Genomic DNA, 16639 nt, shown 5'->3' with positions numbered 1-16639 from the left:
CAATTTGTTGTTTGTTTGTTGTTGTGTTGCTATGCTTCGCATACACAACAAAGTCAGCTTTCAATTCTCACAGCATAGAATCAACATGTAAGTAAGTAAGGCTGTCGTGCTATGTGTATTGGGCTCATATACACATCTATATATACACACACACACACACACACACACACACACACAGCTAAATGCATATGCATATGCACGCAGATTCGTTGCCACATAACAAAACAAAACCAGAAGAATTATCCGCAAATTTGCTATAACACTGCATGCAGTTTATTTCTTGTTCTATGTATTGTTGTGGTTGTTACTAATTTTTCTTTTTTTTTTTTTTTTTGTCAGCAAAAACACACCAATTTTTCTACATATGATTTCAGTATACTTTATTTTATATGGTTCTCTTTGTTTCATTCATTTATTTCATTCAGTTGTTGCATTTTTCTTCTTCTTCTTCTGTTTTTTTTTTTTGCTAACAATTTACGATTTTGTTTTATTTCATTTTTCCCTCCTTTCTTCTCGTTTAAATGTAAATTACAACTGATTTTATAGCTATTGTTATGTTTTATTTTAATTATTATGTCTGCCATGACTGCATTTTTTTATTTTTTTTTATTTTTTTTTATTTTTGTTGTTGAAACGAGAATATATGAAATGTTTTTGTGAATGCCTTTCACTTTCAGCAATGAAGAGAAATTAGTTCAATATTTTTGTAATTAACTTGCTTTAGCTCACTTACTATTTGTTACTCTAACTTTGTTGTTTGCAAACGATTATAATATTAAATCAATCTTACAGTGCAGTTGATAAAACCACAAAATAATTTCTATATTAAATTGTGAAGAAGAAATCTTATTGTCGTAGAGTGGCTTCAGAGGAACATCGGAAAGCGGAATTTGAGATACGGGTTGTATTCAATGCAATATAGCAAGCGTTCAATTCAGGGTAGGATGAAGTGAAGCTTGCTTTAAGCCTTCGATTGGCTGTTATTCATAAACACATTTCCTCAAAGCCAAACGTTAGCGACTAGCAATTAGTCGCACTATCTTAGATGAAGCTAAAGATATTTGACTTAACGGATATTTGACCTTTTAATCAGTAAAACCTCAATATTTTTAAAAAAATTGATGATTCCCCTAAGCTTCCACAATTGCTATCAACTATTTCTGTTTGAAAAAATTTGGTAGCTACGAGCTGAAGGTGATCCAATGCTTACGTTTAGGAAGGTTATCCAGCGCTATGACAGCTAACCGCTAGATTTGTTTGCTCTGAAGCCGTCAGTGTCACCAGTTCCCTTAATAATCGGAAAGATGCTTCAGTGTTCCAAGTCATATACTTAAGTGAAAGATATCATAACTAATAATAATGGTTATCGACGTTTTACTCATCATATGTAGAAGCTACCAAGCAGAAATTTGAATAGCACTCTAGCCTTGGCCGGAGTGTAGATCGGGTGTGGTGAAGTATTTTTAGCATCGTTTTAAGAATCTTAAGCCCTTGACTATGCCTTTCGCCGAGTCAAACATATGTTTTGTCCAATGAACGCCAGTTTCTGTTGTCATGGCAAAAACATTAAAAGTTGGCGATCATTCTACATTGCCATCAATAAAAAAAAAGGGCCATTTGTCTCTCTTACTGTGCGCTAAGAGACTGTTAAGATGAAGGAAAGCGCTGTTGACTCTTGAGCCGTAGGAAAATGTAGGATATGTTACAGACCAAGACAACAACATCTATGAAGATACCGACTACCCGTGGTGCACTTGTCAGCTTCAGTCAATAATGTGTTTTACGCCGCTGTAACTTACGTTACTCTAATTGTGCAACTTTACCAATAGCAATTGCCTACAATTGAACATATCGGAAAAGGATGAGCAGGGATGAAATGGGACCTATATGTCTTCTCCTGCATTGAAAGGGGCGGGAGTGGGTGCGGCTGGTCACATTTGCCTTTCTGCTTACTTCAAGTGCCTGTTTCTGATTACTATTCGTTTCATTCGATGATTTGCGATGCGTATAACTAGTGCTACCATCCTTCTGATCTGATGATATTCATAATGCGAGTACTTTCGTGGATAAGATGAGTAAAATAAGTAATTTTATCAAGAAATTTTCAATTCATTTAACTTACATACATTCTCTTGACTACCTAGACATCATTCACCTGAGAATAAAAAGGAAAAGTAATGAAAACGTGTGCACTCCCTGTCGATTGAGGCAGAATATCCATAACGTCTTAGTGATGCTAATATTCGTTTCAAAGCTTACAATGCTTCGCGCAGCATATACTTTCATAATCGCTTTCTCGAAAAGTAGTACAGAATTGTATGGTAATTTCTTAGGTTAGGTGATTTGGCTTTACAATTGCTTTCATTTCATATTAGCTACTTATTCGAATACTTTGCTTGTAATAGTGTGAAGTCAGTTGTTTTTCAATCTCTTTCACATGCTTTTGTTTTGAACATACTTTGAGCTATGAGCTTGCGACGTACGTAGCCCTTTGGTATACGGTATATATGCATGCTTGTCATAGACCAGACCGGCACCGACATGGACGACATTCAATTTTTCTTATTACATAAATCTTTCTTTACAAAAATTGACTCATCAAGATTTATTCGTAAACGATGTGAATTTTCGTTTAACTATTGAATACGAATTTGTATAGCTCTGGCCTTCACGTTCATATTCGTATTTTATGTGTATATGTATATATTGTTTTTCCAAAATTAAAATGCATTTCAAACAATTAACGAAGAAACAGTAATACAAATAAATACACAAAATTTATCCAAAATTTGTGTGAAATTTAAAATTTTATGCGCGCGTATATGAACCCTGGATATATGTATGTATTTTTAAGGAAAAACGAGTGAGAGAGTAAGCGTATAGATAAGAAAGTGCGCGTAAATCCTTTTAAATCGAAATTCTGGTAAAAGCAAGGAAAAAAAAGCGAATGCAAAACTTTAACGTTTACACGCATACGCATACATAAGGCAGAGCAGATAAACGTTCCCTAATGCTATGTAATGTTTGAAAATAAATTGCTGGCAAAAAGACGGCAAACACGTACATATATGGAAGTACGTATGTATATGTATGTGCACGCACATTACGTTACATGTATACGTTGTATGTATAGTGGATACGATCGTACATGTATATATGTTCGCACAGACACTAGCATATTTTGAAGTCACTAGCATGCAGTCAATCATTTGAATGCTAAGAAATTACCATAAGAAAAAGTAGAAACGAGAAGAAACGCACGAAAAGCAAAAGTTGTAACGTATAAGAAAAAAAAAAAAAAGAAGAAGAAGAAGAAGAAAAAGAAGAAGAAGACAAACCGTCGGTATGTTACAATTGGATTTATTTTTTTTTTTTTTTTTTTCCTTTTCCTTTTTTTTTTTTTTTTTTTTTTTTTGGTTCCATTGAGTAGAGAAAAGGGGAATTTTTTCCCATTTTTATTTATTCGTGCATGCAAAGTAATTGATGTTGTGTAACGAAAGGAAATAGAAAAGGAATCACTTAAGCTGAAGCATTTAATTTAGGCAATTTACCAATAAGCAGATTTTTATTTGAAAGGTATAGATTACTAATGCTTATTAAATCTTTAGGGATTTTAAATTTTTTCCTTTTTTTTTTTTATTGGTGAATGCCTTACGACATTATATACGCATTTTGTTTATAACTCTTTCTCTTTTTTATCTACTGAGACCGTTTTAGTTGAATTTTGACTGTAATTTGAATTTAAATTTAGGCTAATAATACACTTCGGTTATGCAATGACCTATTGACCAGTTACAACACTTTTTTTAAGTTACTTTTAATTGAATTATAAGCCAATAACCAATTTTGTTATTATGCCCGTCACAGGTATCCATAGAACTGAGATCGGCCTATACTGATAGCTCGATTAAAATAAGTTCAAAAAAATTTTTTATATGTGTATATATATAGGCCGATCTCAGTCATATAGCTACTTATACATACATATATATATACACTTCAATCTACCTTAGCCTACCTTCCTAGTTATATATAGGCCGATCTCAGTTGTAAAGCTACCTCAGTTGTATAGCTAATATATATTTATATATATATTACCGTTTCAATCGAACTGTGCGTACCCCTTCGATTGGGATATGTCGTTGAACCTTTTACAATCATATATAGGAATATTAAAAATTAAAAATTTCCTATTGTAGTCTATAAACTTCGATGCCTAAAAAGTCGAACAATGAAAAAAAAATCGAAACTCTATCCAAATTGTTAATATATTTCTTTAAAATTTTAAATATTTATAGAGATATGATTAAATTCAATTTTATAAAATCGAAGTAATCAAGGGTTTTATAAGTTGAAATAGAACATCAAGAAAGCAAGCATACATGTCGCATAGGCTTTGACCGCAACATAAAGCAATACAGATACAGATATTCAGTATATCAGAAATCGTATAAATTTTTTATAATATTTTTGTGCGATTGGGTAGCATTTTGTAAATAATTAAAGAAATTAAAACGCACGATATTACGTCTTATTTATAAGGACATTTTATTTCCCATAATTTGTTAAACGTTCATATATAGGCTTTGTGTTCTACATATAACTAAGTGCTCACTTATTCGATAATAGTTTTGTTTACGAATTGTTTGTTATGTAATTTTGCTTTTAGTTCGTACAAATTGCCTTGTTTACGTAAATGCGTTTTCTGATCTAAATTTCTTTTCTCACGCGAATCTAAAATAATTAAGGCAAGTAAAAGCGCCCCACCCAACTTTGCTTAATGCAGTGTTGTTCATATCACGACTTTCCAAAAGAAGTTGCTATTTGGGAAAGAGTCGAAAAGTTAGTCTGATGTTTCCATTCTTGAGACAATATGCTTTGATGTAATATGTTTCATCAAAATATCTCAAAAGTTGCGATCTGTAAGCAGTCAACTTGGCAACAAAAGTTGGGGCGAAGGCAAAGCTTACACGACAGATCAGACTACGGATGCATAGGGAACAAAAAAAGAAGAAGAGTTCTAACACTTAACTATTTTTACAAATGGAACTGAGCCATCTTTAGTCACGGCTTCGCAAACCGGTGGCCCCGTCCAGTCTATCTCTGTTCACCTCTAATATGAGGGAGATAGTTTCTGTAAAAAGCAGGTTTCGTCAATTGAACAATTTTAATTTATTTTATTTTAATTCAACCATATTCCAAACAAAAACTACAATAACTACAACAACAACTTAACCTTTAAGCTAATACTACTTTTGATAATAATAATAACAACATAAGAAACAGTCTAACCGTATAGTGACCATTAATTATTTATATTACCCAGCATGACGGTAACACTTCATTATAAAATACATTTTCAGTTTATTACAATGTGCATTATATATATATAACAGTATGTTTTCATTTATGCTGATAGGATCAGCAAACTGATCAAAGCGATAGTAATTCTTGTTATAAAGCCTAGTTAAACGGACTAAAGAGAGAGAGAGAGAGAGAGAGAGAGAGAGAAAGACTCTCAAAGGATTATATTGGCATACAGATCGACTCGAAACACTGATATCGATCAATGAAAGGGAAGAAAATTGCTTTGAACAGACTCAATTAGATCAATTTGACAAAAGGTCTACAAAACGACAGCATAATGCAAAAATGGGGGAACAAGTGCAGTGTATAGACGTTTGCAAATATACGAGTGATTCAATTCTTTAGCCGATTTCTTAATAAAGCTTCTTAACGGAAAACCCAATGCGAAGACTAAACTTAAGTCTGGAATGAAATAACATATCCATACCTTTAAAGCAAGTTGCATTCTCCAGCAGAGAATAACAAGTAGGCTGTGAAGACACCCAATAGATTGGCATTTTCTTGCAGTTGCTTAAATTACATGATATACTGTTGACAGAACACCAGTCATAGAAAGACGTCAAATTAGATTGCAGTCCATCAGCATGAAGCATGAGGTTAATAGAAATCATCCGCAAATATAAGAATTTTAGATAGGCGAACAGGTCGCGAAGATTAGTCGTTGGGGCCAAGCGACTCTCTTGAGGAACATTTCTGATATACTTAACGGCCACATTACCTGAGAGAGTTATATATTTTCGTATAGTTTATAGACTATTGGCATCATTGGGTCATAATTCCTCAGAAATAATTATGAAAAGGCCATTTCATATATATATATATATGGATATATAATGATGGTATATGGTACCGTAATCTCCATTGTAAATAAAACACTTTGCTTGTTGTTCCAACTAGAAAGACGTTTGTTGTATACATTAAAGAAAATGAAAGAAAAAAGGGCAACAGCCCAGCGTTGTTGTTTGAAAACGATCTCGGTTTAGTTATAATAAAAGAGAGGGAGAGAGAGAGAGAGAGAGAGAGAGAGAGAGAGAGAGATATTCAAGAAATTTGAAAAATTTTTCTATTATCCAAATGTGTATACGATAGATATGCACATATCTATACACATATATATATATATATATATATGTGTGTATATATATTTTAAGTGAATTAAAAGTTATTTCGGAATGAGAAATTCCTTCAATAGTTAAATGGCTGGCTTGCGTGGTTTGAAAAGGTTGCAAATTTGTACGTATATGTAGAACGAAAATTCATGCTTCCCATCGTCGTACATTGCAATCTGGAGTAGTAGTCCATTGATATTCCATCAGTTACATACTAACATATTGTATCGATTGTATGCTTCATATCAATTTTTGTTATAATAATTTTTGTTAATTCTATCATGGGTTTTTTTTTCATTTTTTTCTTGTTTTTTATTATCATTTTTTCCCATAGATACTTCCATTTTCATTGTTACACAAACTATAAAAGTTATATGAAGAGCACAAGCAAACTTCTATGCTGGTATTTCTCCGATTGACGATGACGATACCTTAACACAATCGGGCATACCATCTGACCTACAAAGGAAAAGTAAATTATACCCACAGTTTTCTAAAGGTATGTATATATACACTTGTAATTCTTTCTCTACATATTCTCATGTGTCTAAGTGAGCAGATTCAGATTCAGTTACGTCTATCTGCTGCTATTTGATTGACAAAAAAATTATCAATACCGGCAAATGGCAGAATTATGTTATTTTTCAGGAAAAGAAAGAAAGAAAAAAACAAAAAAAAAAAAACGAAAAAGACATCAGTTACCTTTGCTGGGTCTCTCTCTTTTAAACTTTTGGATAAGCAAAAGAATTAGGACATGTACTCATGAATATTTCATCAATTTGAATTATTTATATATATATATATATATATATCTTGGTATCCCTTCCTGTACGTTATCGTAGACTTTTATTTGAATATATTATATATGGTTTTTTATTTTTTTTTTATTTTAAACAAAGTATAATTTTTGCTCCCTTTTGATCAATATTTGGTTCTTTTGTACATATTCATGCAATATATTTGCCTTAAATAAAAGATAAAATATTTTATACAAATTTAACTTGAATTTATACATTCTTAAATATATATGTATATATATATATTTATAAGTAAAACAGATTCCTAGAAAATTTCATTTTATTTTGAAAACCCCTTTTATGACCACCTGGGGAGTAAGGATCAGATAAATTATAATAATTTCTATGCGCTTACGTATATAATTTTGATTAAAATTATTTGAATAAAGGAAAAAAATTCGCCTGTATATCCGGAAGCTGCGGTTTGCTTTGTTTGTCCGCAAATATAGTATGCATTTATAATTTTAGTTAAATGTAACGATGTTACATGTCAAGTGCTTATAAATATTGAAAGTAAGAAAATTGTCATTCCATAAAGACCTAATTATTTGTGTCTTTGTGTCTTCAATTCACGGTTGGTCTTCGAATCGTTAACGATTACGATATTAGCATCACACGGCAATGGCATATTGATAATGAATCATTACATTGTGTCATCGTTCGTGCTTCGTTAGTTTTTTTCTGCTCAGCGAACCTCTTTCTTTATACTTTCTTTTTACCATACTTTCCTAAAGACAAAATCTCACTCTATTCCATAAACAAAGCGATGTTTTCCGATTAACTTACTTTTTCACCTACAAGATAATATTTTATCTCTTACTTAGTATTTTCTGGAGAATATTTTGATTTTTTTATACATTACCGCCCGATCCCGTATACATATATATATATATATATACATATATATATGTTACTGATATAATAAATATTTTGAAACCGAATTTATGGAAAGCAAGTAAAAGTAAAATATATTAGCATTTGCTTTCAATTTCCACAATTTTAAGAACTCCAAAAACACTTACTAAGACGGACTGATCAAAAGAAAATTAAAATAAAAATCGCACACACTCATTAAGAAAATTACAATTAATACTCTCCCTGCCTTCATTGCAAAAAATTTAAAAAAAAAAAAATTTCCTTGTTGCAGTGAAATGGCTTCATTCATATCCTACTCACAAGCTTATAAAATAAGTAAATCTTTCTTGACTTTGTAATCAGGCCTCTTAGTCTTAAGAAATATGTATGAGTTTAAAGTAATTTGTCGACAAAGATTTCATAGGGTTCTATGCTAGTAGTAGCTAGCAATCGTTGCAGTTAGTTAAAACAATTTTGTATATACACATCGTCACTGTAATATTTTGTACGATAAAACATATGCTAACTTACTGTCTAGAAAATGTCTTGAAAATTGTCTATTAATGAAAAAGTTAAAACCGACACTTTAAGTCTCTATACTCTCTCTCTCTCTCTGTCTGTCTGTCTGTCTTGCTTTTGCTCTTGCTGTTGCTCTGACAGGATAATTAAAACTGACATACTATTTGTACATACCACTTTGTAGACATACAATTAAATATGTAATTATATCTAAACATACATATAAAATAATTGTCGTATTTATTACTAAATTAAGCTGCTGGCATTACATAGCCAAGCAAGCATACCACGTTTAAATAACGCAGATTCTCTTTAAAAAAATAACGATTTTCCTTCATGCTTCTCTTCTTTAAAATATGTAAAATAAAAGAGATTACTGGTGAGACGCGAAAGTCTACATATATATATATATATTAATAAGTGAACGTCAGTGATATGACAACAACAGTAATGTGATGATTATCATTATTATTATTATTAGCATAAGAAAAAAAAAAGAAGAAAATTATAGGCAATTAACTGAACAAGAGCAACAGCAAAATGCGTAACGAATGTTTTAATAGTAAGGATAGATGATGAGAAAGAAAAATTTGCAATCGGCTTAAGACGAATATTTTACACTTGCTACTTCGATTCAAAGTCATGTGTATGTGACCCATGCAAGTTAAGTCGATCAAGATAACGATTTCTTGTTTGCTTACTTTCCCATATGTGTACGTATGTGTACAAGGGACAAGACGGTAGAGGACATTCCCTGAAGAGCCATATATGTATGTGTATAAGAGACAAGGTATAGAGAATATTCCCTAAAGAGCTAGTCAAACAAATACAAAAGATTAGTTGACTGATACTAGTAACTAATTTATCCTAACCACTGTAAAGGATTTCTTGCATTCATTAGTCAGGCTTTAAATTGGAGCGCATTTCAATTTCGGGCTAAATGACACGATTAAGATCATGGCTTACTAGTTAAACTCTAGATTTTTTTTTTTTTTTTATAGCATAATGAATGAAGTCGTGTTAACAAAGGATTATATCCGTCCTAGGAACTTGATATGGGAGTCGCCTCACGGGGTTTTTTTTTTATTTTGATAAGATCTAGCTGTTCATGAATTACTTTTAATATATTTACATCAAATCGAGATCTCACTCTCAATTGTCATCATTTCTTGATCAAGTACAAAAATCGCTTGATTGCGGTAATACTTTAACTACAAATCTAGGCTTAGCACTTAATTAACTTGTTTGTTACTTGCCCCTAACCGCTTAATTAACAATTGTTGACACTAAGACGGCATAGAAGATGGCGTAGAGAAGACATTGTCGACACATAGTCGACATAGGATTGCGAAAGGTTCACGTTGTTTATGTCAACGTGCTTCTTCCAACTAAACCTTGCAGTTATGCGCCAGCGCATGCTAATCCTTGTGTGCGCAATCTGAACGATGTGTGTTCATGTCAAACATTTGGGCGTAAATATAATATCACCTGCGTGTGTGCGGACGAGGAAATAAAGGATATTAGGACGATGTGTGTGAAATAGTTTTGGTAAAAAGTATTTTACGTTGTCTCGAAATCAATTTATTGTCCGTGAAAACATCGATATAAACGGTTGAGTACATTTCGCGGCTTTTATGAAGTGCGCTGCCAACAATGATTGGGTAAATTAAGGCAATGCATCTTCCATACGACTTATAGTCTTTCTATTCTTCTTCTTGCTTATCATTTAGAAAATAGCAAGCAATTAAAATTAAAGCATTGAACAAGATGATGCTTGATCGCTTCCGATCTCTTTTCACAACTAAAGCAAACATCAATCGATTTAATTGGGATATTTATTCAATGCACATCGAAAATATATTTTCATGTAAAGATGAATCAATCATTTTAATTCAATCAAAAAGTAAAAACATACATAAAGTTGACCTCTGTTAGGGAGATTATCTCAGCCTGTTGGGCATTCATAAGTCGTTGTTATAAGATGAATGCTCTTGTAGCTTTCGTTTGCTCATTCGCTCTAATATGTCAAAACATCATAAACAATAAAAATCACATTACATAATTTATGGTTCTTTGCATGTATGCGTTTGACTTAATATGAAACTAACTACTAAACAAGGAAAAGGAACAAAAAAAAAAAAAAAAAAAATAGAAAAAAAAAAGAAAAAGAAAAAGCACTTTTTGTCAGTCGTCTGTTTTTATTGCTAGACGTGTTAAATGAGTTTGAAACGTGTTATAATTAATGGCATTTTATGTGCTTGTAATACACTTTTTTTCTACTTTATTTTTGTCTAAATTTATATTCTACTCATATACACTTGGACGTGCAGACACACGCCACTAAATTAGGAAAAAAGAAAAACGAAAACCGTATGAGATTTAAACATAGTCCGGGAAATATGTTTAATATGAAAGATGAAGGATTGCATACAATAGTAAAGCTTTCATTCGAAACTACAGTACATAGTAGTATAAGCTGAGATGAATGTGCACATTTTAACCTCTTGAAGGCTTAATATTTTTTTTATTTTTTTTTTATTTTTTTGCTCTATAGTTGTTATTTTTGAACTTTAGTATTTTGCGCCGGCTAGATTACCTTTATACCTGTGCAGTATGAGTTTTTTCAAAGAGCAGATGTATTTTTAATTAAAAATGACGAGAGACGATGATAGTATATTTTTATTCAATTTTAAAGTATATGCGTAAAAAGTTGATGCAAGTTAATAATTAAAATTTAAAGAGCCCGTTGAGTTCAGGAAAGCTATGCGTATAAACATCATACTTCTAGGGATGAAAATTTGACAAATAAAATGCCATAAATGCCGTAAAATAAAAAAAAATAAAAAACAACAACAACTAAAAATTTTCTGTTCACTAAACAAACACAGCTGCAATTTGCTTTAAATTTACATAAAAAACAAAAAAAAAAAACACAATAGTGGGCCACGGCCGACAATTAAATACCCTAAACCATTCCTCACTTAGTCATGGAAGAGCTTTTCAAAATAAGGCGTTATATAGGAAATGATCGCAAAATTGGACCGATTCGAACTATTTTCAATCATCTTCGTATTTAGGCCGAAGCACGTTGATATATCAAATTTCGTCAAAATATCTTAAAAAGTGCGATCTATAAGCTAAACACATCAAAATCAAGACGGACAGACAAATTTAACTCGATTCCCGAAGTTGTTCTCAATCGGTCGGTATAATGAAAGACGGTACCACCAGTGATGTGGGGTACAAAAAAAAAAGGAAAAAATTAATTAATGTTCGACTTGATCCATATTTAAGCGTTGACCTTGGGAAAAAAGAAAAATTTTTTTGATAAAAATTGTTCAAAATTAGCCGCAGTATCAGATTTTCAAGAGGCCTACAAGTAGGCTGCAGTTGGAATTTCAATCCAATCGGATGCAAATCTAAAGAGCAGTGAATATCAAAAAGCGAAAAAAAACTCGCAAAGGTTTCAAAATTTAATTTTAAAGAATTTTTGCGATGCCCGCTTTATTACTTTCAATCATTTCTACGACCATGAGAGACTTATGGTCATTTCTATTTCAAGATTCCATCTGGTACACTCAAGCTATCTGTAATAAGGTTTTACAAATATTTTCGAGAAATTGACACTTTAGACAACGTATACTTTCACCAGCTCTCACAGAATCGTTTCCGTCTTTTATGATGACTACGGTGTTATTGACGCTTATATAACTTCGAAGCCATTAAGGCTTATTATAACAGGTTACAATATCTACCATGAGGCATTATTTAAATTAATGAGCGGAAAAAATCACTAAGCGATGCAATCCATTAAACAAAAGAAAAACGTGAATTACAGAAAAGCCGATCGTAGAGTATGCGCTTTATAAGCTTTCATCATTTTAAACTTTAAAAACCGATAAAGTTTAAGTATAATCGCTTTCGCAAGATTACCAGTTGTTCGGTGCAAAAGTTCTATGGGGCAATGACGGAATTTTTTTTTTTTTTTTTTTTTTTTTTTTTTTTGTAGTCGATCAACTATTCATATAAAGCTATACTGTGTCAATAGACTACATGTTGTTTATTCTTAACTTAATCCGACATCTTCTAGTATGGTTGTTAACATAAAAACGAGGGGCCGACACGCTTGGCCTTATCTATTTCAAATACAATGGTCGTCGTAAACACTGTGCATGCATTTTGCCGAGATATCATGAGACAATCAGTTTGACGTTATATATGCGCTCACATTCATTGACTTTTTCGTTGCGGATAGCTTCGTGATATGTCTTTCACCTAAGCTTTTTTTCTTTTACCCAAAATAATAACCATTATTACAAGAAGAACTGAAAAGGTAGAACTAAAAAATAAAAGTAAATTTTTCGCTTCCCGAGCACTGGTTTGAATGAGAAAAGTTGCCACATCTCGCACCCAAATTATATTTTGGTTTTTCTGACAACCACGTAAAGTTGTTTAATATGCGTGAACTTTGCGAAAATTTGTAAACGCATCGTTAGCATGCATTGCACATCGGCGATCTACACCACTACAATTTGAAGATAGCACAAGTCTTGACAAAAAAAAAAAAAAAAACTGAAATATCCAATGAAACCACATAACAACCATTGCGCCAATTATTTACAAAATCATCGCGAAATTTTATGAAAATTCGAAAGCTTAACGCTAGCATTACGCGCAGCACTAACGAAATACTATTTCACCAATTACGTTACACATGAGGTAATTCTTTGGTATCATTTACAATGAAATATCAACTTTTGTTAATATTTGCTTTGAATTAAATTTGTTGTCTTCATTTCTCTCTCTCGAAATCTAGTCGTGTCTCTCGTCTCGTTTTTTTTTTTTTTTTTTTTTTATTTATAAAAGTTATTGTTCACGTTAATTGGGTTGCATATGCAAGCAGGCAACCGATCAGTTATATATTAATGATTTGGTTGAATGCGCATATGAACAACGGAAATAAAATAAAAAATAAAAAAAAAAAAAATATAAAATCGAAGAGAGAAAATATGGAAATCTAGGCATTTGTAAGTGTATGCGTTCATGAATGTAAACTAGTTCATGGCAATGCATTTGTGTTTGCATTTACATATGTTGTACCTTCTGGCTAGAGAGACTCTGGTCGAATTATAATTTCCATCTGCATATCTCTCTCTCCTATGTTGGCATTATAACTCTATGTTATATGCTGCTGGCTGGTTTTTGCATCTGTATCTGTGTGTTTGTGTGTGTATGTGCATATGTGTTTTTCGTATCATAGCGAGCTTATGAGGATATATTGTAAGCGTACACATACTCATCGACATAGCTGTACATCAGCAATATAAAGTTGAGTGAAATATACCTTGAAATACGTAAACAAATTGTTTTCTATTTTTTTTTTTTTTTGCTTTTGTTTTTCTCTTCTACATGTTGGTTGGTTGTATTTTACGCATTTACGCTTATGTAGTGTGTGTGTGTGTGTGCATATGTGTGAAAGCAGGTGTTTTATTTACTTGTTTTGGTTACTATTTTTGTCGTTGTTGTTACTAGTTTTGTTTAACATTCGTTATGCGATATTTTTTCATAAGCGCGATACTCACGTTTAACACTTTTGCTCTCGTCGCTGGCATTTACACATTCATATATGTATGCGTGTTTATTTAACACCAAGCTATGACACAATTTTATATATATATATATATATATGTATATATACATGTAGGTATGAATGTCGGTTTTGTTTTTTTTTTCTTTCATATAAACCTACGGATACTTTTTCACATGTACACTCTGCTAGGCTAAATGCAAAATACAGCAGAGATGTATGGTTTTGATTATGGATTTTTCATGTTTTCTTCGCTTGCCTTTAAACCTTTAAGCTTTTGTAAGTGTTTTATATGTTTGCATGCGAAAGGGTGTGTGGGTATGCAAATGATAATGTATTTGCTCTTTGTTATGTTTATTTATTTGCCTACGTTCGTTCGTTAACGTCACCGTCATACAGTTACAGATACAACTTAACATTTAATCCTAACTTTTTACGAAATACTTTGCCCGATGGTCTTAAATGAACTTTAACAGCGAAGCAATTGTTAATGGAAAAAATAACCTGTCAAACTGTCACATTTTTGGTATGGACAACTAAGTTTTTTTTTTTCTTGTTTTTCTTTTTTTTAACGAAAATACTCTTAGTTAATTGTGATATGCTAAAATGTTCTCAAAAGATGATATGTGCATTTCTGGTTTAGTTTGGTTTTTTTTAGGGTTTAAGCTCTCTCGACAGAAAATGCCAAAACGATCTAAAAAGCTTATTCTGAAAGAGCGTGCAAAAGTTAAGTTAAATGGTGGGTTTTCCGCACATGAATGCAAAGCCACAGTGTAGGTATTTTAAGTGCGCTGGACCGTTGGACGCATATAAACAGCAATTGCAAATGACAAAAAACTTAGAAACTTTTCATTTATAATCCATTTAGAGTCCATCGTAAAAATTTAAATGAGATTTATAACGTAATCTCTCCTTAAGATCGCATAGGTTCCGCTAAAACTACTCCTTTCTAATGGCCCTCTATTGCTGACGTCATACTATAATTAAAATCCATACTTTTTATGTAAACGCTACGATCCGCCAATATACTAAATAGGGTTATGTTAGAATTTTGCTAAGACTTGGTTTGATTAGGTTAGAAGGAGTTTAGGATCCTTAACCGAACTGCAAACTGTAGGCATCGCAAATAAAAGGTTAAAAAAAAATCTGCTTAAAATCGAAATTTGTCGCTTTAAAAGCGGTTTTCCTTGAAATGACGTTTTACGTGCTGCCCGTACTGTAAGTTGTTTGAATTTGTGTCCGTTTACCTTGGATTTTTGACACCAGCTTCAAAATAAGATATTCTAGTGAGTATTGAACCATTTGCGAGGTAATGAAAATTTTCAAAGATTTAATAAAAATTTTTTTTTATATATAATTTATTTTATTGGGTGCAGTCATTAGTAACTTCCGATGCAGCTGAGTACAATTTGCTATTCATATTTACCGACTATAAGTCGCCGAAATAAATGAGTCTTTGTTTTTTACTATAGAGATGAGGATTCAGTTTTCTGTCTATTGTTCTATGTGCTGCATGTCACATTCAGCTGATTTTTTGTTTAATCTATGAAATGGAGAGTCAAAAAAAAAAACGCATTCGACATGTAATGCTTTGGAAATTTAAATAAGGTAATAGCGCTAAGGCGACAAGGTGTGAAAAAGATGGAGCTTATACGGTGAAGGACTGATAGCTGATCGGGCAGTTAGACATAGGTTTGTAAAATTCCGTTTTGGAGACATCATACGGGATGTCCTTCCGACTTTGACGACCACCTTTTAAAGGGAATATTCAAGCAAAATCCATGCCAATCAATAAGAGTTATAGCAAAAAGGTTGTTTGCCACACAGTCAACTGTTAAATTAATATAATTTTGAAAACAGAATAAATGCTTGATAATGAAACGCGGGCTACTTATGACTCGACCTTATATATACGTTTCTTTTGTGAAAATAAGGTCAAAGGAGCATAAGGTTACACATACGCGTACATATTGTACATGTATTGAGAATAATTGAAAAATAGAATTCTCATCGCAACGCGAAACGATGATGATTTAAATTTCTTTGTTAAAAAGTAAAAAGAAAGAAAAAAAGCTTTTTTTCGTTTAACTGAAGAAGTTTTCAACACCAATAATCGGTAAGCCTTAATTACCGGTTTAGCTAAATTGTTCATTATTCGAAGAAAACTAGAAGTGCAGTCATCAATTAAACATGAGAACTGATACTCTTGTAACGCTGCTTCTACCTACATGGATCGTCTAATCTTCTTCCTTGTCCTTGTCAAATAAATCACTTTAGACAAGAATTTCTTTTATATTCCATTTTAACTGGTTTACTAAACTCGCTGGAAGTGCTTATCGTAGTTGTGCAGGTAATAAACTTACATACATAAGCTGCGTAATACAAACGGGTTATCGTCAGCAGCA

The 16639-nt window shown here is 32.1% G+C and overlaps 1 protein-coding gene and 2 long non-coding RNA genes across 3 annotated transcripts in view; 1 reads left to right on the top strand and 2 right to left on the bottom strand.

Annotated features, from left to right (window-relative positions):
* LOC119638217 overlaps window positions 1-16639 on the top strand; it is a 187508-nt gene that overhangs the window by 3189 nt on the left and 167680 nt on the right. The window contains exon 2 of the long non-coding RNA XR_005247402.1: window positions 6811-6975. This is a non-coding gene — a long non-coding RNA (uncharacterized LOC119638217). The remainder of the gene's footprint in view (window positions 1-6810; window positions 6976-16639) is intronic.
* LOC119638212 overlaps window positions 1-16639 on the bottom strand; it is a 324089-nt gene that overhangs the window by 191012 nt on the left and 116438 nt on the right. The gene's annotated exons all lie outside the window — the stretch shown is intronic.
* Window positions 1-16639, bottom strand: part of LOC119638215 — a 49135-nt gene that overhangs the window by 2921 nt on the left and 29575 nt on the right. The gene's annotated exons all lie outside the window — the stretch shown is intronic.

Source organism: Glossina fuscipes, unplaced genomic scaffold, assembly GCF_014805625.2.
Source record: "Glossina fuscipes isolate IAEA_lab_2018 unplaced genomic scaffold, Yale_Gfus_2 85, whole genome shotgun sequence".
Taxonomy (NCBI): domain Eukaryota; kingdom Metazoa; phylum Arthropoda; class Insecta; order Diptera; family Glossinidae; genus Glossina; species Glossina fuscipes.
Note: the sequence above shows the minus strand (reverse complement) of the source record. Positions and strands in the feature narration are given on the sequence as shown.